The 23936-nt window shown below is 44.4% G+C and overlaps 1 pseudogene; it reads right to left on the minus strand.

Moving 5' to 3' along the window:
- Nucleotides 1–326: 326 nt before the first annotated feature.
- Nucleotides 327–12930, minus strand: LOC102560960 (mesencephalic astrocyte-derived neurotrophic factor-like; annotated as a pseudogene).
- Nucleotides 12931–23936: the final 11006 nt, after the last annotated feature.

Raw genomic sequence — 23936 nt, forward strand, 5'->3', positions numbered from 1 at the left:
ACAAATGCCTTGAGATTTATACGCAGAGTTTGTGAATTAATTGCACTGGCTGTATCATAGCACATACCTATGCATATTACACCTCACAAACATATCATGCCATAGTATTAAGATTTAAATCACCTGTCCTCCAAAGCTAATAAAAATGAAATGCATTAGTGGAATTTTGAATACAGCAGCTTGACAGCATATGTCATGTCTTACATATGAAAAGAATGATATGACTGAATGATCAAAAAGTAGCTGTACATTTTTGTGGCAAAAGATTGTTCTGTTTCAAAGGGCATAATGCATACTTCAGGATGAAGTAAGCTGGAACCTGTAAGCTAGTCCTTAAGGCCTGTAAAAGTGCAGTCTAAAGCAAGCACCTGCACGGAGGAACTTCCAACTACACTGAAGAAGGTCACTTTTTTGTAAGTGCCAAATATTTTTGTTTTACTTCTAGAATTCTGAAACATGAAAGCAAAATATGAGCTATCAGACATAGCACAGTTATTTTCAACAGTCTTTTCCTAATTAAGAAACTGCTACTGTACAACAGTATCATAGCAGCACTGGCTAGTATAGTCGTAATAAGGGTTTGTCAGTATTTCCATTCTAAAGCCTCTAACTTAAGAGGCTTACATCTTGGCTATTAAAATAACTCCAGGCTGACTTGGAGTGGGGGAGGGTCATTTTATTTAATATAGAGCTGGGAAATCATGCTTTAAAAAATTATATGAATGTAAAATCAAAAGGAAGTACCAGGTATGTTGTCTTTAGATGTTTGTTTAGTGCTCCTGTAACTTATTTTGTTTTCAAAACTGATTTTTTAAGTCCACAATACACACTTTGTAACTTCAGAGATAGTGGAAAGAAAGAATTGAAATACCTGACATTTATTTAAGACAAGTGAAGCTATCAGAGATTCACAGTAACTTTTTTTTTTTAATAACATATATGTACAACCTGGATCAAAACATGGTTCAGCATCAGTTTAGAAATGCTCCAGTTGTGGTCTGGGAACCACTTCCTTGATGTCTTCCGACCCAGCAGTAAAACATCTCTCGGTCTTCAAGCAATGATGCTTGCTGGTAGGTGGGGCTCTGGCTAATATTCTGAAGCTTTCCAGAGAAGATATTCTGAATCTGGCACCAGAATACAACACTTTTTGTTTGTTTGTTTGTTTTCTGCTTTCTTTAGCTGATACTATTTCTTTCATGTAAGCAAGTTCATAGTTGCCACAGGGAAGCCATTAGCATCGATAATGTCTATCAGAGTCACTCTCCGTTAAAAAGTGGCCAGGATACATATGAATAAGCCAGAAAACCATGGAGCCACTGTGAATGTGTAAGCAAGCAAAGGAACTGATGTTATGGAAGCATGTGGAATGGATGTTTTGGTGTGCCTGCATGTCTTGACATGATGATGGACCATAACAGCTACTTGCTTGGATGGTGTAAGTTACCTTTATTTTAAGCAGTCCCTACTGTGTTAAGTATAGATTCAAGCAATAGCATCACAAAAGCTCCAAAACCAGTGGTTACCACCTTAGAGGAAACCACATGTTGTAAAAAATCATGATCTCAAGTGGTCCACGTTGAAAGGACCTTATGATGTCTGTTTAGTTTACAACAGGCACACCAACAATTCCACCCTCGCAACTGATGATCTTGATGCCAGTCTCACCATGAAGACTCAGACTAAAACATCCTCTCATGCTGGAATTGGTCCCTCCAAGTCAAGCCGGATGCACAACAGGATGAAGAGATTTGATTTTCTTTTTCTTGTGCTGTCCTGGTTCTAGACTTTGTTTTTCATACATTCCCATATAAATGTGGCACCATTGATGAGCAATAAAAACTCATGTGCATAATATTATAAACAGTCACTGTAACACATACTTTAAAATTTCTGTAACCTGAAAGCAATACAACTGATGATAATTGCTCTGAACAATATGCAAGGATACTGTGTTTATAATGCAGCTCCCTTAGCAAGAGCCCAACCTCAGCAAAGGTTACATGTTTATCCTACAGGGTTGGACTTCTTGTGTCACTCTCCAGTGGTTCCATCTGACTGACCCAGAGGAAACAATAATGGGTTTCAGAGAAAGAGATGTCATCGTCACATTATAATGGAAAGAGAACTTAGCCACATGCACAGTCTTTTAGAAGGAAGGGAGAGGAAGGCACCTTGAAGGACAAAGCAACCAAAAGTCTAAATAGCTGCTATTCTAAAAATTAAATGTTTTTTGACGGTATGGATCAAGGATTTGTGCACACACAGGGCATGCATGTGCATCATTCATTTTGGCCAGGACCGTAGACTTGTGGAAGAGTGGTGGATGTAACTTGTACTTTGCAAAAGTTGCAAGTTTGCATACAAAAACGAATAAGTAAATCAGACATAATATCAAATGGCTCTTTTGTACTGCTTAGAGAGATTTTTTCTTTAAACTGACTAAAAAATAGTGTTACTGAAACAGCACCATAAGCCAAATACTAATGAGTACATATCACACACGAGCAATCACTGATTTCAGAAGATACCAAGAAAAACAGGCCTATATTATTTGAAATACAGGCCGCAAAGAGAAAAAGCCAAGAGAAAAAAAATCTGAAACTCTATCCATAAATTATTCCACTGTGGGCATGTCTACACAAGATGCTTAAGGCGCAGTAGACTGATTGCGCATTACAGTGTCACGGCAAAAAACATGCTATTATGTTAATGTGCAGTATTAGTCTACTGAGCATTAAGCATCACAAAAAAGTATGCAATCACACTAATGTGCAGCCTACTAAGCAGCCTACTAAGCATTTATTTAGTACTTCCTTTTGCAAGTACTAAATTTAATGTGCAGCAAGCATTGCACAGTAATGAATGTGTAGACGCGCCCACTGTCTCTGTATTACTATTTAAGGCAGGCTTCACTTTCAGCCTTTACTGTTCAAGGAACTGCACATACCAGGTAAACCACAGCAACAAGGCTACATGGGATGAGTTACAGTATGTAGACGTTCAATTTAAATTCTGATTTCAATGTACTCTCATGTGTAACTATAATATTATTACTGGAAAGTACTTTATAAGTTCTGCCTCTAAGGCAGACTTATAGTACCTAGGAAGGGAAATACATTGGTTTCTTTTTCTTAGCACCATACTTTCAATTATTTCATGCTTTATTGCTATTATACCTGGTATCTGAAACTAAAATCAAAACAGTTTTTCTAGTTGAACCAAACAGTGTACCTTCCACTAAACTTACAGGATTTTTTTAACCATGAAAGCAAGCACTATTCAGACCCACCAGCCAGATTTCTTGGAAGTTCTAGTCACTCACTGGGTGCGCCTAAACATACAAATAATGCTGGATGGGTTTACTCCAGAGTAATTTACCCTGGAGTACACCCACTCTGGGCAGGTGTCTACATGTGTGCCCATTTGGGAGCAGCACGCTTTGCTGCTCCTGGCAGTGGTCTGCCTCTACCCCTTCCAGCCCTGCACCAGCCCCCTGCAGCAGCCATGGGGAGCTCTAGGCTCCCCCTTAGGTGCTAGCCCAGGGGCTAGCAGGGAGCTCAGGGCTGAGAGATTTCTCCCTGTTGCTCCAGTGGTGGAGCCCAGGAAGGGACAACATCCCCTGCAGCAGGGAGCTTCCAGCCTCAGCTCCCTGACTGGGGGCGCAAGCTTGGAAAGATTTGTGGAGGAGGGATAAGTCCCAGCCCCCTGCCCCAATCTGCCAGTGGGGCAGCTAGCAGTGAGCCCCCAGCTGGGCAGGGATTTCCCTCCCATCCAAGAGCTTGCTGCTAGCTGTCCCACCTGCAGATCAGGGCAGGAGGCTAAGACCTGTCCCTCCCCCCCAGCTCTTTCTAAGCCCTTGCCTTGATCAACTGATTGGGGCACAGAGCTGAGAAAAGGCTGTGGGGCTGGGACCTGCCCTTGACCAGGACAGTTTCCAGCCAGCCCTGTCTGCACTTTCCTTATCTGAGGCAGGTCCCAGCCAGCTCTAGGCATGAACGCCTCTTACCTCCCAAGGCTAGAGGGACATGGTGACCGCCCACAGGTGGCCGTGGCACTGGCAGCTGCAGCAGCATGGCAGCGGCGAGCAGGGACAACCCACGGGTGGCCGCAGTGATGTCGGCAGCAAGACCAGGGCTGGGGAGCACCGAGTGGCATTCAGCATCTGCCCACAGACACCACCAGCAGCAGAGATGGCAGGGGAGGGGGTGGCAAGTGGCAACCGCCCACAGATGCTGCCGGCAGCAGCAGCAGCGGCCAATCTCAGAGGGTGCGCAGCCAATCTCAGGGGGTGCACATGCACCTGAGTGCACCCCCTATGCCAGTGGCTCCAGGCTGGGTGGGGAACTGTCACTGTGCAGGGAGCTCCCTACCCCCACTCCACAATCACAGATTGTGGCTGGGTGATTGCTCCCTTCTGCCAGGGCAGGGGGACATAGTCTCCACTCAGGCTTCAATGGTGGAGTCCATCCTGGCAGCAGGCAGCTCCCAGAGGCAGGGAGCAATCTCCCATCCCCTGCTGCCCAGCTGACCAGGAGCAAATTTGCTCCTGGTCAGCCATTTATGTGTGCCTTACTGAACGATAATTACTTGGTGGTTAATTTTCTACTTGCATTTGCAGGTAGAAAATTAACTATCGAGTGCAGCAAATTACTACGCAGTGTTTGGACATGTAGACGGTGATGCTTACTACTCAGTAATTTGCTCTACTGCACAGTAAAGCATCTTGTGTAGACGCACCCACTGGCCTCATTTTCTTGTATTCAGTTTAATAAACCAGATTCCTACTTAAAATAAAAAGAAGATTCATAAATATTTTGCATGAGGCAAAAAAGCAAGAAAATGAGTAACTGACACCCAGAAACTGCATATTTATTTTGCCCTGTCAATTATTTTTAAAGAATTCTCTGCCTATAGAAAGAGATTTTTAAAAGCCCTGAACCATCAACAAATGTAGTAGTCTATAAACCTCAGCTTGTCATTTTTCCTCATTTTGGAGAAAGTGAGTACTTTAACGGTTTTTCCTTTACTTAACTAAATCCTATTTGGTGTTTGGGTGAAAAAAAATCTCATTTCAAAGGTAGTAGAATACATCCTGTGTAAGAGTTCATGACTTTATAATGATGAGTTTACTAAGTTAAATACTCATCAATGCTTGTAACACTAAGGAACCTGTGCTTTTACTAGCACTTCAAGTCACTAGTTTTGATAGTGCAGAGTTCCATAGGTAACAATTACTCCAGAGGCAGGAGTGACTGTAAGTAAACACTTTAGAAGGCCTAGACCTGGAGATAATTTCAATTTGTTTGTAGCCAGTCATGAACACACAATTACCTATTGAGAGTGTCTGGCTTCAAGTGCAGACAGATGGAGAGCACAGAGGTTAGTACAGCCAGGCCTTAGATTGACCTTTGTGGGGAGAATTAAATCAGTCTGACCTTGCTGTGAGGCCTAAATTATATCCATAGACCCCCAAATAATGCATCTTTAATACATTGCTGCCCTCTTTTTATCAGCCTTCTTACCTTGAGGGTATCTAGTTCACTGAGTACTGAAGTTAAATAGGAAGTATTTATGCCTAGACTTGTGACCTTTGTGGTCATCCTGTCACATTTTTATGAAGGACACTTGAAAAACATATCTGTAAAACTAAGGTTTTCTTTTACTTGAGCAAAAGAGAAAAACTGAATAGGAAAAAGCCCGCTTCAACAAAGAGCACGTAGTGGAGTATCTACTATATAATGCCAAGCTTCTGTAACCGACCAAGACATCTATCACCTATGCAGTTTAGAAACAGAACTGTATTTTGTTAACAAAAGTCTGAAGGTTTAAAACACATAATTTCTTTTGTGATACTTTCATTTATTTCAAGGCTTTGGAGGGTTTTTTTTTAAATAGAAAGGCAAAAGATAATGCAAACAATACTACAAGTAACTCTAACACTATTCCTTCTGTTTTAAAATCTAGGGGGTCAGATTCTCAAATAGTGTGAGTCAGCTTAGTTCATTTTAAATCAGCAGCTTGATTTATCGTATCAGCGGAGAAGCTCACAGGAAGCTCAGTGAAGAGACATCCATCATCTAGGGATCTTGCCCCATGTTTTGCAGGTTTATTAATAAACCACAAGAATGTCCCAAGAGAAGATTTGGAATGCAGTATCTTAGTCTAGTAACATCTCTGTTTAAAGTAAATTTTCAAATCTATTCATTTCACCTATTTTAGAGCCACTTTTTAATATAAAATAAAGGAACATCAAGAAATCTGAGTTAATTTTTTGCTGCTTGGGTGTGTCTGTCCCATGTCACCAGAGCTCCCAGGCAGGGACACACTTGAGTATGAGCTGTCCACCCATTCCTTCTTGCCATTTCCATGGTTACTCTCAAGCACACCAAAGACAGAGATCTCAAGGGTAAAATGTGCTTGAAAACATCTCTCCCTAGGAACATGTGGTATAGACCTACTTTTTGTGAATCAAAATAAGCTTTTCTACTTAATTGCAAGAAAAGGTAGGAGGGTCCAATTATTTTTGTTCTAGCCTCCAAGTTTGGCAAGTCATTTTCTTACTTTGCCACAGACTTCCCTTGTAACCTTGGACAAGGCACTTATTCTTGCTGTACCAGTGCTCCCTGTCTGCATAGCAGAGACAACAGCACTAGTGTGCCTTGCTCATATGCTGTGAAGATAAATTGATTAACGATTGCGAGGTACTCAGATGCAAGAGTAAGAGGGGACAGATCTGTACCTGACAGAGCATACATTTTACGTTAATTTTGTTCTTCTGTGCCAGCCAAACAGTCACAGTCTCCTCCATTTATTCTCAGAAACATATAACAGGGTAGCACCAGTGCAAGCTTCCTCACGCTAACCCCCATATGCTTTCATCCTGACCCAGAGAGACCACCTCTAAGGGTAAAATGTACTCCAGCAGTCTATTCAGTACTGATACAATCAACAGGAGCACCAATTACAGTAGTTCCACTTGTTATGGCAAAACCTGTTCTCTAGGACCTGGACTGAGTTCCCCACACACAGCTTCACTGACCAGCAAACATAAGATGATAACTACAGGTCACCATCACTGGAGCCATATTTAGACTGGCCTGCTTGGCCAAAATTGCCCCCTTCTACCCCTAGTTTTATCCCTCTCTCCTGGGAAAAACCCTGATACAGGCACTGAGAGGTGCAAGCTCTACAAAGATCCCCTGATAGACATTAAGGATCTGACTGAGATTCAGGACTTCCCTGCTGCTTGCCCTCACAATGCAGCTCTTGGAATTGTTCTGTTTGGACTTCCAGCCTGTGGATGCTCTGGAAACTCCCATAAGAATTGAGTTTCACAACCCAGAGAGCACTCTCCTGAAAAATTAGCACTGGGCTGTATTAGGTTCCTGGAAGATTCCTTGCAGAGTTTTGAGGAATACCAACCCATTCCTCTCAATCCTCTCTTTCGCCAGGTGTGAATTCCACAAAGGGTTTTTCGTGGAGGTTTGGGGAAGTGGGAATAGTGCTGTATGTGTGATTCCCCATCCTGTGCAGTCATATACAGACCCAACCATTGAAGAGAGCCTTTTCCCATGGGATGCTGAGTAAAAGGAGTGGCAGGACAGTTTTCCTCAAGAGAAAAATGCTCTCTGCCCCCTAACTATTCTAATCCAGCCAGCTCCAAAAGATAAGATTTGATTTAAACAGTAGTATGGGATATAATTAGCACAAATGACCATTTAATTGCTTTCTGACATAAGGGGAAGGATAATCAAAGTATCTGATTCTGTGATCCAATCTCCATATTGCTGTGGTAACTTTTTCCCCAGGGACTGGAGCTTTCTGTACCACAATGCACTTGTTTAGATGTAGATATACAGGTTACACTGCAGTCGGGCCTGCTGGTTTCCAGCACCATTCAACATGCACTTGTCCATACATGCCTGACAAAGTTGCAGTCCAGATTAGGAAACATTTGTTTATTCCCCAAAATCCCCAACATATATTTCCAGTTCTGTTCCCAGTGCTGAGCTTTAGGCCACTTCAGCTCACTGCTAGTCAGGTCTCACACTGTTTCCTGGTATAAAATTGATTAGAAGCAGCATGAAATGTCATCTGGCTGACCCCTGGGAGCCTGGGACCAAAAATAACAGCCAGGATAAGTGGTCTTTTGATTAAACCTTCCAATTGCCAAAAATCCACATTTCCCCCAACACACACACTTATGGGAAACGCTGCAAGTCAGAGTAAATCTACCTGAGCTGCAGTTAGCAGCAGCAGCTGCTCTGTAGGCATGCCCTCAGAAACTTTACGTGTAAGTCTGTCTTGATCTTATTGAAGTCAGCGGGACTTTTGCCATTGACTTCAGTGGCAGTAGGAATAGCCTCCATCTGCCTAATTCATATCTCACACCTGTTTCATACTGGTGCAACTGTATTCAGTGGTCACTACTGAGTTTTCTGGGCTAGATAGGGCCAAGAGCAGCATGTCCATTCCCTGCTGGGGGGAGGAGTGAGGGGAAGAGGGGGAAAAAACACTGGTCTGAATGACTCAGATGATGGGTTCCAGATGGAACCATATTGAGCTCCACAAAAAAAGAATAAATCAAGGGCTTTCAGAATGGGAGTAATCACAATGGAAATATACACCTTGTGCATATCTCTATAAATTAAAAAAAAATCTACATCTATATTTTCATGTCAATCTGTAGGATCTTCAGATAACCTCACAATCTAACAACTTAAGCTGTGAAGGACTGAGAATGGATCTTCATAATTTCTCAAAAGTCACAAGATTCACAAAGTAAAATGGAATGACTTAAGTATGGAATGGCAAACTTAGGTCTGATTTTACCCAGCTCTGGTTGGGTTGTTTAGGCCTTATCTACGCAGCTACGTGTTTTTTACTATTCAGTTGTGCCAGGGCACATCCTAGTAACTGATATAAATTGTGTCTACCCCCTGAGATTTGTATTGAAACCAATGGCAGAATGTCAAGTTCAGGCAGTGCCTTAATATCCCATAAGAAAGGCTCCCTAACTGAAGTGAAACTCCGATTGGATATAATGGGACACTCGATTCTGAAGTTAAAGCAGTGGAAACACAGAGTAATGTCACTTCAGCAGTTATACCACAGTAGCTGAAATCCGAACCACTCTGTTGGTGTTTCACTTGCGCTTGGACCACAAGATGGGGCCCAAAAAATAGTGTGTGTGTTAATTGTGATAGAAGCAATCTAATGTTATTAAGTGATGCTATTTGAGATCTACTGATGAAAAGTATAAAAACTAGGTGGCAGTGTAGCAGTAGTAATAGTAGTAATATATATTTTGAAAGCAAAGTATGAAACAAGAACGAACCGTGGGGCAGGAAAAACAGTTGTGCTTGCTCTTGGAACCCTTCAAAGGATCTCACAAAACCCCAGTTGAGAATCACTGCTATAACCTTTCGCCTCCCTATCTTTCTCTCTCTCTCTCTCTCTCTCTCTCTCTTTTTCTTTCTCCTTTCCAGCAAATATAGGGACTTTTTGTCTTGGCCCACAGCTATAGTTTCCAAGAGTCTCCAACTACCATACTCCCCCTTTTCCTTACCCCCACATCACAAACTGAGTTTGAAGGCATGTATAACACATTGGAAATAAAACAAGTTTCTCTAATATGTTTCCAGGTTTATCAAGTCAATTATTGAGAGGGTATTTGGGAGGTGATGGAAGTAAAAAGTAAAAGTGTCATACATTGCAAGCACATCCAATTCAAGCATCAAGTTAGGATTTGCTCTATGGCACAGAATGTGCATACATGTAGGCTGCAAACCCACAGCAATTTAGGGTAATATTTTGGTCAGCAGGTGCAGACCCCAAATGTACAGTGGTTTAAAACCAGGATTGCAAAAGGCAGACATCTGCAGAAATTAGAAAAGCATTCTAGGGCTATTATTTAACATTCTACATATGTGAGATACAGAATGAAAGATTGAGAATTATCTTAAAATCCCTGCTAAATCATGCCCTGCTTTCTCAAGGCAATCTCAAGCTTTAGTAGTTCAGACAGATTCTCTAGCTGACAATTAATATTAATGGGTAGATTTCACAATGTGGCATTATCACACTGTGAGATGGGTGGGCATACCATCTGGGTTTTGGCAGGTATTAGATGTAATCAAAGGGATTACTTGGCTCAGGGAGAAATAGAAAACCTTGGGTTTGTTTAGTCTCTTTCTTCTTTTGTTTGGAAGCAGCTCTAGGTGTGCTTAACTATTTTCCCCTTGTCCTTTGTTGTGATGAGCATTTCTGAGTTTACATGGGAAAGAAGAGGCATATACCAACCCAATTGCATCAGTTGGATTGCAGACCGATTTGCCTGCCTGTCCCTTCTCTCTGGCAGGGTTGTTCCAGAAGTGATTTTCAGTATGGTGAAGGTCCCACTTCTAAATTCTCTCTGACAGTGGTTTGCAACCTTTTTTTTCATTTGTGGGCCCCTAAAAATTTGTGAATGGAGGTGTGGGCCCCTTTGAATTGTGAGTGTGGGTATTCATATACATTTAATTGATCACAGTCATCTTTTGCAGACCCCTTAGACACAGCTGTCTGTGGACCACAGGTTGAAAAGCACTGCTCTATTAAGTTTAAACAGAAAACACACACATGCACACACACAGAGAAGGGAGGGAGGGGGGAATTCTTTCCAAACCTCATTTGAAGAACTTGGGAGTAGGAAGACAGAATGGAGCGGGCGCATGCAGAGGAGTAGATTTGGGTCAGACAGAATCCTTTGTGTCAGTCCCCCTCCTCTCCCAGATCTACGTGCATCTGAAGACAGAACAGTCTTTCTAGGGGGAACACAGCTACCCATGTGCAGGCAACCCCTCTAGTGTGTGTGTGTGTGTGTGTGTGTGTGTGTGTGTGTGTGTGTGTGTGTGTGTGTGTGTGTGTTGGGGGGGGGTCTGAATTCTGCAAAAAAACCCAGTCCTTTCCCCGGGCTGCCATCCTCATCCCTCCCTGGCCTTTCAGGTGTGGTTAACTGTACACTAAATGCCCTTAGAGTGATGAATGAAAAGCTGGGGCTGCTGCCCCTGGGCACTTCTACCCTTACAGCCAAGCAAGGGTGTTATTAGGAAGGGGCATCGGGGGAGTGAGGAGATCATGTGTGTGATGGGGTGTGGGGGGTGTATATGTGTGTGACAGGGTGTGGAGGTATTTGTGTGAGATGAGAGGGGTGCGGGTGATGGTGTGGGATGTGTGAGGGGGTGCAGGTATGTGACAGGGTGTGTGGGGGTATGTATGGGGGGGGTGATGGTGCAATGTGTGTGAGGGGAATGTATTTGTGTGATAGAGTGTGTGAGGGGGGTGTGGGATGTGTATGAGGAGGCTGTGGGTATGTAATGGGGTGTGGGGGGGTGATGGTGTGTAGGATGTGTATGAGGGGTGTGTGGGTATGTAATGGGGTATGTGGGGGTATGTGAGGGGGGTGTATGTGTGATGTGTTTGTATGTGCATGTGACACGGGTCTGTATATGCGGGGGGGGGGGGGTGAGATGGTGTGTGGAGGGATGATGGGGATGCATGTGCCGGGCTGTGAAACGGTGTGTGCAAGGCTGTGTGTGAGCGAGGGGGGTGTGGAGGGTGTGCGAGGCAGGGGCAGGCTCCCGGCCCGCAGCAGCCCAGCGCAGGGTGGAGGCGGCGGAGCCCGGGGCCGGGCTGGGCCGTTCCGTTCCTCCCCGTCCAGCCGGATGCGGCGGCGGGGGGAGCGCAGCCCGAGCCGCACAAAGCCGAGCGGAGCAGGGCAGGCGCCGCAGCCTTTGTTCGGGCGCCGCGGGCAGCGGCTAGGCTCAGCGTGCGCGGGCAGCGGGCGCCATCGCGAGGCCGCGGCGCCGCACTGCAGCGCCAACCTGTTGCCGACGGAGCTGCGGCGCCGGGGAGCTCGGCATGCGCAGCCCCCAAGCCGGGCCGGGGCCAGGGACTCGCTCCCCTGCGCCGGGATGCTGCAGGCTGCGTGTGGGAAGAGCCCTGGTCACTGCCCCTGGAGGCACTTGCTCCCCGCCACGCTGCCACGCTGGGTTTCTTGTGACTTTAATCCACAATCCGGCACACACATGGCGGGAGGTCCTAGAGCAAAGCAGAGACCAGAGAAAGCGAACTAGAGACCAAACGAGGGCTGGGAAACCAGCGCTGCACAAACTGCCCCATCAGACAGTTACAAAAAAAGCTTAAGAAACAGCAACGGTTAATGTCATTTGTGTGAGCAGCACCGTTCCTAGACTCCTGGCGGCCCGAGGCAAACTTTTCGCATCCGGCCCCCCTGCGCCAGAGATCATGATAACAATAATCGGTCCATTTTGGGGCCCCTTGTCTGTCCGGGCTCTGGCTCGTCCATGCCTGTGTCCGGCTCTGTGTGTGAGGTGCTGTTATGCAGGAGAGGGCCGGAGGAGTCAGAGATCCTCCAGGGAACTGCCTGCCTTTGGTGCACATTTAGGCGTTGGTTCATTGATTTCGTGTGTGTTACCTGATCTCTCTTCCATGTTGCACCCCAGTCATTTAGGCTCTTCTTCAGCTCCTTCACTCTCCATGTCTTCAGGTCCGTAGTGCTCAGGTCAATCTGTTTGTCATATTTCAGCTTGCTGATCTGGCTGTCTTTTTTTCTTCAGTTTCTCAGAGATTTTTTCTACAAAAATGTGATGATGACTAAGGGGTCTCGACACCTCGTTAATGATTTTTGTGGCTGCATTGCTGGTGGCCCCAATGTAATAACATAACCGATTCTCTGCTTTTTGCCTCTTTACAAGAGGTTTTTTCTACACTGGCGGGTGTGAAAATATTATGGGCCTTTAAGCCCTGATAAAACCTCCCCAAGAATGTAACACGCAGCTTGCGCTTGCTCTCACGCAGGGCATGGCCCCCAGCCAGAAGCAGCCCAAGTGCCAGCGCCACCCAGAGCCTGCAGGCTGCCCACATCGTGCCTCCTTGCTGCTCCACATGCAGGAGGCTAGGCAAAATGGATCTATGGTGTGACCCAGTCTATGGCAGCTCCTACAAGCTGGGAAAGCAGTAGGTACATCCAGCCCCAGGATTTCAGCCCAGCCCAGGTCTGGGAATCAGGTCTGCTCCCATCATTTCTAGAGGTGCTCCCTCAGGGGTCTCAGGTCCTTGGCAGATGGGGGCAAGAGGGCTGGGGACTGTGGCTATGTGCACAGAGTGCTGCCATCTGTCTCTCCCAGCAAGATCTGCAGGTGGAGCGATATATGGCAGAGAGCAGGGACGGACTTCAGACCACTCCCAAGCAGAGGTGGCTTGATGGTCTGCCTTCAAGGGGAAGGGTTTTCTGCTATTGTTAGACCTGCCGAATGATGTTGGAGTAGTGTGTCCACAATGCCATGCTGACTGGATTCTCCGTTGTCGTGCTCACCTTGCTTTGTCAACAGCCCTCATCTGCCCATCAGGCTATGTCCCCCAACTAGGTGCAACACCAGCTCATGTTGGTCTTTGGGATATCAACCCAAATTCTGGGGTCAAGCTCACACAATTCCTTTCCTCATGGAAGCAGATACAGTCTGCCTGGCACCTAGAAGGCCCTCTGGGCTCTAGCAGTTAAAGTTCACTGGCTTCTGTAGCACACAAAAGAGTGATATGGGTAACATTCACACCTAGCCACTTTTGACTCCCTAGCACAAACAACCAGGAGCTGGCTTAGAGCTGGGTCAAAAAGGACAGCCTTTGATATGAGTCCAGAGCAGGGCTTGAACTTAGACCTCTGGAACCATAAAGATGCCGTCACTGCTTTGCTCTATTTCCTGGTGTAGACAAGTCCTTAATAAGGCAAGCAGAGTTGCTGAGGGCCTAGCAGTTGCCTTAGGAAACACCAAGCCCATGGGGAAAAGCATGCAAAGTCCAAATTCCCATCACCATCCCAGTGGACTTTCTCTCCTATGAAACACAATGTCTCTGAGTTCCAGCCTACCATACAGGCTGTATCTGGAAGCATTTGTAACATTTGTATGGGACCCTACATAAAGTCTATTCAGCACACTTCATAATCCATCTGAGTTTGTCATAACAGATTTCTCCCTTCTCAAGGCACAGGAGGTTTTGTGTGTATTGTGCAAGATTATTAAAGTTATCAGTACAGTCTCCCATGCCAGGTTACAAGATTACTAGAGTGAAAAATAATTGGGATTGTGGCAGGTTAAGTTTTATTTCCTTGCATCTCGTAAGTCTGGTTATGGGCATGAATGTACAATTTTCCAAGCCATTATCGGTCGTCTGGGTCAGGTGGCATTGCATTTCCATTTTGTGTCAGTGCTCAAATTGATCGAGAAGAATGAAATGTGGCAATTTAAGCTGTGAGGCCCTGGGGGGGAGAATGACAGAGTCCAGGAACTACATAGGTCCCCAGTGGGGTTCAAGGACCAGCTCCCAATTGGAGAAATTAGAGGCCAAAGTTAGAATTTGAGCATTGTAAGTTTACTATACATTTTTTTTTCATTCATTCCAGTTTCTTTTCCTTTTAAGTGTTCACTAAAGGCCTACAATATTAAATCCTCTCCTTATCCATGGGATAGTTACAAAAGAGACGGCAGCAGTTTCAGCTTCCGCCTGAGTCAGAGTTGGGCCATACTAGTAGAGCAGCATAGGGAGAACCCTAAAAGGTGAAGGAGCAACTCATCTCTTATTAAAACCTCATCATCTCTCCTATACATGCCAAGTAAGAGTCAAATGTAGGTGTGGTTTTTTTTAGCCAAGACACTACAGTCATCAGAAAACAGTAACAGTTAATTCTTATCTTGTGCCAAATTCAAACCATCTGGGGATGGAAATCTCCCAGACCCAGCCACTGAGTCCAGCCAACACCACAACTGCAGATGTCCCTTAATTCACAAGGGACCTAGAAATGTAGTTGAATGTTTTCAATGTTCAATGTTTTCAACTTTGTAGAACCTCTCACCTTTTTTCTCACAAAGCCAGCTATTAGAACATATGCTGGTATTACCAATCATGTGCTGGTTTTCCTAAAGATCATAATTTGTTGCCCCCAAAAACCAACACTATACCTGGCTTTTGGGGTCTGTAACAATCTGACAAGATCCTTCAATTCTGCAGCAATTTGCAGCTGCTGGGACTACTGCTGACAGCTTCACGGTTAAATAAGCTCCTTTACAACTAGCCAGGTCTGTTCTAGTGATCAGCAGCAGGCGTGATCTGAGTCACCAGAAGGGCAGGTCACATTGAATTTAATGGTATTGCTCTTGTAGACAAAGTGCTGAACTATAGACAAGGGACTCCTACATCCCAAATTTAACATCAGCTCCCTCAGTGAGTTTCTCAAAACAATGAAGATTATCACCTTGGAGACAGAGGAACACTGTGGAACTCACTGGTAATTGATACAAGACTGCTCATTACTACTAGCACTACTATCACCCCTCAGGGGTGGATCCAGAGGGGATGCAGTGTTGCAGTTGCACCCCGCTTTTGAGCCATGCCAAAGGAACAGCAGCCTGGCACATTTTTAAGTCCCTGAAGCAAGTAAGAATCCCCCCTTCTCCACCTATCACTGCCCCCAGCTGACCTTGATCCCTTTGCTCCAGCCACACTACGTGGGGAGCCAGGCTTATCTGGGGACAGGAGCAATGGTGTCAGAGGTAGGATCCTCCTCCCTGCCCAATCCCCCGACATGTTTCCTGCCAGTCTAGAAGCAGGCTTAGTGAGGGAGACCCTGCCTGCCTCTATCACTGCTGCTGTCACCATGTAACCCAGCTGGAGCAGGGCAGGAGCAGCTCTGGAGCTCCCTGGACTTCCTCAGTCAGTCAGGGACAGTGGGGACAGGGCAGTGGTGGGCCAGGAAGAAGAGGAGTAGGAGGAGACGGGAGGTATTACTGAGCATGGAAGGAAAGGGAGTGGGAGCCAAGTGCAGGGCTGGGGATTCTTACCTGATTTGGGGACTTCAAAACCCATCTCTGGCTGCTGCTCCCTCAATGCAGTCTGCCTGCCCTAGTTGTGGGGGAGAAAAACTGGGAGCAGGAGTGCTACTGCAGCTCCAGTTGCAGCTCGCACTCCCTACTTTACAAAATCTGGATCCACCCATACTGCTTTCCAAGCTAAATGCCTGCTTGTCTGCTTGGGCTCTCCCAGGATAGTCCCCTTATTCATACCAATACTCCTGCTTTTCTATAGCTATAGTGTCCTTCAGGGTCTCAGCTATTTTGAATAACTATGCCTTTCATCCTTTTTACAGTGTTTTCAACTGTGCAGTGCTCTGGCACAAGAACTGGATTCCAGTTCCACAGCAGAAGACTATCCAACTGCTCCAGGGACTCGGTGTGTAATTTAAAGACATGTACACAATCATATTCTGGTAAGTATGTTCAGTCTCTGGTGAACTTGTGAACTTGTTCACTTTGTGGTGTAACCCAAAGAATCATCTTGCTAACCTCCTGGTTCTCCAGCACAGCCCTGTGCAGAGTGATGCAATCCCAGTAGGCAGGATTCTGTTACACATCCCCTCTGTAAACTCAACAGCCTGTCCCTTTGATCAAACTTTGCCTATCCAGGCTGGATTCTTCCTGATCAGCCAGCCTGGAATTTAGGGGTGGCTGTCCTAAATGAAAAGCATCAGCAGTATATCAGCCTGCTCTGTTTCTCAACTTTATCCCCCTGGCTCAGGCACTTTTGATACTCCCATGATGACTCGATGCTCACTCTTGCAAATATTTTTGATATCCACAAACTTCAAATGCCTGATAAGTGTTTTTAACCCTTTAAAATGGAAAGGAGTGGATGGAAAAATGCCAGATCCTGGTATAGCTCTCCAGTTTAGAGTTGCATGGCTTAAGTGCATGCCTAGTTTACAATCTAAAACCTGCTCTGTGCTTGGAATGAGACCAGATGCATAGAAAAGTATGTAGACTAGGTTGTAAGTACTGGGTTGCATCATGAGGCAAAGTGAAAGTGCGTTATCCCCAGAAGAAAGAGCAAACTACATTGCGTCTCTCATTCATTCTTCCTGGATCCCTGTTTTATTAAGGGGTATGTAATCATTTGCAGCATCCTGTTATGGAACTTGGCCAGGCAGCTTCCTCCATAACTCCATCACTTTTATTTAGTGAGGGGAGAAGGGCATCTGACGTGCAGCTCTGATTTCTCTGCATTCCAGAGCTATCACTGCTTTCTAACTTTACAGACATATATAAGGTTGAGGGGCCTATGATCATTTACACAGGTTAAAGCTTTCCCTAAAGAAATATTGCAGAGTGTATTTACATCTCCATGCAAAAGCCCCTCCTGAAGGGGATAATCCTGAGGCATACTAATGATGGGAAAAGGCATGGCTTCAAGCAATTGCAGGAGGATACACAGCCCATGGGGCATCCCACAGAAGAGTCCAGACCTGACCTGATGGAGACTGGGCTCAGGATAACAGAAGCACCAGCTGTCTCCCTTGGTTTCTGCACTGGGCTCTGCTTCTGCATAAGGATGAATTGGAGACAAGGTCCCTGCCCAGAAGACTCTACTTCAAGAGTCTACTAAATTAAGTTGTGATCATACACACAATTGTTAATTATTCCCATTGCTGTTTAAGGAGATAATAATGCTTCTCCACCTGGCAGGAGTGCTGGGAAGCTTAATCCACCTATGTCTGAAAAGCACACACAGATCATCAGATGGAAGGCATTTTACACATGCCTAATATCTTCATTATTAAAACAAGAGAAAAACAAGTTCATCTTTAAGCATGATCATAAAATAAAGGGCCTGATTCTCCACTGTTGCTACTCCGCATAGTTATTTAAACCTGTGCTGCATTCTTACATGACTATGCACTAGTGCAAAGAGTTAATACACAAGATGCAAACCAGTGGAAAATCCAGTTTCTTGATGGTTCTTCATCAGTCCTCAGTGATTCTCCCAGGGCTCTGCTATGTTCTCTTTCAACAACATCTAAGTCATGGAACAAGGCATAGCAACACAGCCCAAACACATACTTTCATCTCTAGTGTAGACACACATACAAGAAGGGTTGATAGTTAGTGACCTCTCAGATTATTTAGAGAGGGCCCAGTGTACTTTCGTGCAATTTTCTTCTCACTTCACTGTTCCTCCTTTGTCTGAAATGGCAGGTAACCTGAGCAGGAGCGGTGTGCAAATTGATTTGGAGCCGATCGATGACTTGGTGTTCAGCTCTGGCCAGCTACCGTGTCACTGATTGCCTCCAAATCGATTCACACACCATTCCTGCTCAGCACACCTGCCATTTCAGATGGAGAGGAAACAATGAAGTGAGAAGAAAATTATGTATTTGTTAGACACCCTCGCCCTCTTTCCACCCTATCCTCAATGGAGGCAGAGGGACCTGGAGATCTTTAGCTACTATTTGTAGAAAGCTCTAAATAAATTAGCAGAACAAAGGGAGAGCACAGACCTCTGGTCACATGACCAAAAACTACCTACATCAGTTTACAGAGCCAAAGCCCTTACCCATATTGAGTCCTTATAGCAGATGTGTAGTAAGAGGATGAGCCAGATTTTCAGCTGTTGAGAAGTGTATTCAGAGAAACAACGCTGATTTTCTCCAGCTGAGAATCTGTGGAGGATACAGGGCTCAGTCAGTTAATTACTTTCTTGCACTTCATGTAATCATTTACATCTGAGCACAATGGGTGCAAAACCATTTCAATTTGGTAGCATTTTACAGTCACCTTGCACCAATGTTAGTGACAACCAGAGAAAAAGAAAGTGGAGAAAAAGGCCCACAGTCAGCATCCAGGCCATCCAAGGAACCACTTAATACTTATTCTAGCTCACAAAGGTGTTCCATGGGGTCCCTCTGTGACTACACTTATGCAGAAGAGGCCTTCAGGCAAGCATCTATCACCACAAGGACACTGACCCTGCTGGAGGAACACAGCAGTTTTACTGGTGTAAACCAGTAAGACAAGTATGCACTGCTGCTGTGGCCTGGATGCCTCTCTGAAACCAGACAGGTGCAAATCTCTTGGTCAACTCCTTATAAATGATGATGACAAATGGAAATTCATCTCTCAAGCCTGCAGCTGCCAATTGTTACTCTAGGGTCCAGTGTTACTGCTACCCTTCTCAGGATAACAGGCTGAATTTCCCCAGACCAGGCATGTGTTACAACCATATATCTGCACCAGCATTTGGTATGGCTGCTATTCTCTTCCCAAGATGGCCCCCACAAACTTTACCCAGGAGGATCCAGCTTTACCCATATTGCTTCAACTCCTGTACTGATGCCATATGGTGTTATACAGCATACCTACTGCTTCCATCCTGGATTGGAGTGGATGAACTAAAAAATAAATCTCATGTCCTGTACATAATTTTGAAAATGTGTAATAGAACTTGGCTCAGAACATTTGATTCTGCACATTTTCTAAGCTCTCAAACAGATACTAATACAAAGTCCTTTAGGAATCTAAGTCCCAGTAGCACTCCGTAGCTCTCACTGAAGTACTTCCAAATCGCCAGCTTTTCAAAAGTGCTCAGCAACCAGTAGTTCCCACTGTCTTTAAAAGGAGCCACTACCTGCTAGACAATATTGAAAAATCTGACCATTTCACTTAGGTGCCTTAAGTGAGAGCTGAGACCTTTTGAAAATATGACTCCCAATTGTGGATAGTCAAGACCTGAAAAAGTGGCTTATTAGAGTTACGTTTCATTGGTAGGGAGGATCCTCACATTGTCAGCAGTCTTAAACATGCTGCGAAAATGAAGCAGAAAATGTCTCAAATTGGAAACCCCGAAATTGAGGTAGGAAGTGACCAATCTTTTATTAGACCAATTTAAATAGTTGGAAAACAATTATTAAGCAAGCTTTCAGGTTCAAAAACCCTTTGTCAGGCTAAGGAAGTTTCAGTAGTTGGTGTGTACTCTTCCTGGATGGAATGAAAAGTAAAGAAGCCAGAGGCTGTCTGGTATGCATACAAGACAGGTAGTCAGTGAAAATGTAGATTGAGGAGTCAACGGGTGAAAGACAGGCTTGGGGAGGTGGGGAGAGAGAAGGGGGATGTATAGTGGAGAGATACCTGGGGAGTCAGATGTCAGGCAGGTTATAATGTGTCATAAATCCAATGTCTATATTTAGTTCATAGGCAGACAAGGTTCCTTGGGTGAATTTGATATCTTTTATTTAGTTCATGATTTTTAGTATCCAGGAGGTTGATGAAGTGGAGTTCATAGGCTCGTCTCGGGGAAGTGTTTCGTAAGTTGCCTTTGAGGAGCAGGACTGAGAGATTGGAGAGAGAGTGGTTTTCTTGTGAGAAATGTGCCCCCTCAGGTAATTGGGTATTTCTGTCTTTGATAGATTTCCAGTGTGCGTTCATTCTGGTGCGCAGTTGTTGGCGAAGGGTTTTTGAACCCGAAAGCTTGCTTAATAATTGTTTTCCAACTATTTAAGTTGGTCTAATAAAAGATATCAGATTCACCCAAAGAACCTTGTTTGCCTATGTCCTTAGACCAACACGGCTACAACCTACACCCCTGTAACCTTCAAAAGTGTTTTCTCTTTCAAGACAATCTCTCATATGGGTTTTCCTTGAGATTTGTATAGAGCTTTGTGGTGAGTAGCTAGCCCAACAGCAAGAGAAGGACCATCAGAGACTGACATGCAGTAGCCATTTTGGAAGGAGCTGAAAGACTGAGAGGAAACACTTGTGCTTCTAATAAGGCCTCGCTTTGTACATCAGCAGGAATGGACAGGGTATGACTGATATTCATAAGTAATATATGTACATTTAAAAAATTATATTAACATATATTTTCAGTCTAGACTGCTGCTATCATGTCTTACCTCATCTGTTGTTGCTGTTTAACTGGAGGCAGAAAGTTGCCATGTCTGGGGAAATTACCCATCTCTTTTGAACCTAGAAATGAGAAACAGGATCTTACCCCAGCATATAGGAGAAAAGGGTTAAAGATGTGCAGCACTGGTGAGACTTCACTTGGAGTACTATATCCAGTCATGGGCCCCACACTTCAAGAAGGATGTGGACAGATTGGAAAGAGTTGGTCTGACTTATCTATGAGGAAAGGTTGAAAGAACTAAGGTTATTTAATCTGGAACAGAGAAGATTGAAGGGGAATTTGATAACAGTCTTCAAAAAGAAGTCTTCAACAGTCTACAAAATATCCGGTTCTGGGTGCTGCACTTTAACAAGGACGTAGTAAAGCTTGAGAAAGTCCAGAGAAAGGCCACCCATATAATCAGAGGCTCGTGCGGCAAGCCATATGAAGCAAGGCTGAGGAATCTGGGTCTCTTCAGGCTGAAAAAAAGAAGACTGAGAGGGGACTTGGCAGCAGCTTACTGCTACATCAGAGCATACACCAAGGGCTCGGTGAACAACTGTTCACCAGAGCACCCTTGGGGAGAACTAGGAGTAATGGTCACAGACTCCTGGAAGACCGATTCAGACACAACATTAGGAAAAACTGCTTCACAACTAGGGTGTCCAGACTGTGGAATAGGTTCCTTCCAGAGGTGGTGCAATCACCTACCCTGGAAATCTTCAAGAGAAGAATGGATGGTCACCTTGCTGGGGTGACCCTGTCTGCATATGTCCTTAGACCAACACAGCTACAACCAACACCCCCAAAACACTTTTACACTTGCATATTATAGAGAGAAGCATGAACATTGCGTGCCTCCCAAGGCTGGCAAGGGCACAGCTACTGCCCGCAGGCGGCGGTGGCAGCAGCGGGGGCATGGTGGCAGCGAGCGGGGAGCTCCCACAGGCAGCCACAGCGGTGATGGCGCTGAGGGGTGTGTGGCAAGCGCTGACCAGTGATCAGCAACCACCCACAGACACCGCCAGCAGTGGCAGCCAGCAGCAATTGGTGACTGCCCGCAGACGTCGCCAGTGGTGTCAGAGGCAAGGCAGGGGTGACAAGCAGCAACTGCCCACACACCGCCAGCAGCAACAGCAACGACCAATCTCAGGGGGTGCACCATAATCTCAGGGGGAGCACATGCGCCCCCTATGTATTGCCAATGGAGAGAAGCATCGTTTTGAGCACTGATACAAATCCTGAAGTAACATACTAGTTTCTAGTTTATACAAATATCTGACATTGTTTGTACTAGACGTTTTATGTAGGTATCATGTGTGACAGAAAATTTCTTTGTTCAACTGTATTTTTGTGTGCTTCACAAAAGAGTCATTAATACAGTGTTATGTTCCAAGTACTCCTTTCTGGGTTACATTCTTTTACTTCCCACATGGGAATAGAGGCAGTGCCCCTAAAATGAAATAAAAGTAACTTTCAAATATTATTCAGATCTTTAATCCTGGAACAGAGAACAGATCCATTTTCTGATTATAAATCCTATCAAATGCTGCTGTTTTGCATTTTCTTTGCATTCAGTTCAAAATAAGGTTTAGGGTTTTTTTACAAAAAGTCCTTGTTAGGCAACACAAGAAAACAAATATGATTGGATGGATTAGGAGTGTTTCTGAAACCAGAAGGATCTTGGTGTCTCCTACGGGAGACGAGTCATCAGCAGTCTCTCCCTACAATCTGGCTATCTCCAAAGCCAATAGTCTCCAGAACTAGAAGTTTGTTGCAAAATCATGCTATCTTTGAAAGGAGGGAACAGCCACCACTCCCCATAGAGCCTGGTGGCTGCCACTACTTCCCGTGCATTGTACAACATGTAGATTTAGAATGTAATGAGATGTCAAAAAGAAATTACTGAGCACTAATACTTTTGATGTGACAACAACATAGAATAATGCTGTTTGTAAAGTTGAAGGGAAAGGAATTTACATGGGGACTTTCAGACAGCATGCTGAAAAACAGCACGAGCCAGAAATTAGCTTTGGTTCTGGTACAGACAGAACTCCCCCTCCCCCCCCCCCCCAAAAAAAAATTACAGTTAATATAAGCAAGTGGAATTTAGTTTACATTTGTTAATTTAAAATAATAATACATTTGTCTAATATAGAAATATACTTCTATCAGCAGACATACCTCTATATCTGTCACATATTGATTTCCCTGTATTAAGTCTTGCCTGCACACAAAAGTACTGATTTAACTACATCTGCATAACTGAACTGGTACAATCCCTGCTACACATCCTGTAGAGAAGTGGACTAAGCTATATTGGTATAAGGCACTTGTGTAACAGTGTACCTGCTTCTTCAGTATCTGTTGTATGTATTTACTTTTTTCCTTTTACTTTTTTTTTTTTTAAAAAGCATGTTCCTAGCTCTCATGACGGCAAAGAAAAGCTTGAAAATACAGAGTGTAAAATAGTTGCAGACAGTTTATTACCATGACTGAGGTGTAAACCCCCCACCTACTTTGAAAGGCTGACACAAGAGCCTAACAATGACACTTAAATGCCAGCATGGACTATTTCATTTGAGCAGATGGCATGGGAAAAAAAAAGTGAACTATACAGAGGTGTGGGATTTGGGAGTTGTTGCAGGGAATTAAATTGAGGTAAGGAAAAAAAGAGATTTCTCTTTTTTTTATGAAGACAGGGAAAAGGAAAAGAAGCAGAAAAAGTAGGATGGGAAGGAAGATAAAGGGAAAACATTCAGTGGTCCTAAAAGCAAGCATATTTTCCTACAAAATGAGGCTGAAACCTGTAGGAAGGCATTGCACAAATAGTACACAAAATAACTAAAATTATGTGACTGCATAAAGGCAGCAAGCCAGTGCTAGTCTTTGTGAACTCCTCTCACTGGCATCAGTAGCAGATTGTCTTTGGACTGAAGGGAGTATAGAGTTTTAGGATTATATACTGGTCCACAAATCATACCAGAAATGGACTGTGATTGGCTTGTACTTCCCTGTTGGACTAGTGGGTTGAAGCATGGACTTCTTCTATACCATTCTCTACACCTTCTAAAACAGGTAGTTAATATATTTTTAAGAATATTAACATAATATATTTTTATGACTATTTTAAGAATAAATACTATTATTTATTACATGTG

This window comes from Alligator mississippiensis, chromosome 1 (genome assembly GCF_030867095.1).
Source record: "Alligator mississippiensis isolate rAllMis1 chromosome 1, rAllMis1, whole genome shotgun sequence".
NCBI classification, from domain to species: domain Eukaryota; kingdom Metazoa; phylum Chordata; order Crocodylia; family Alligatoridae; genus Alligator; species Alligator mississippiensis.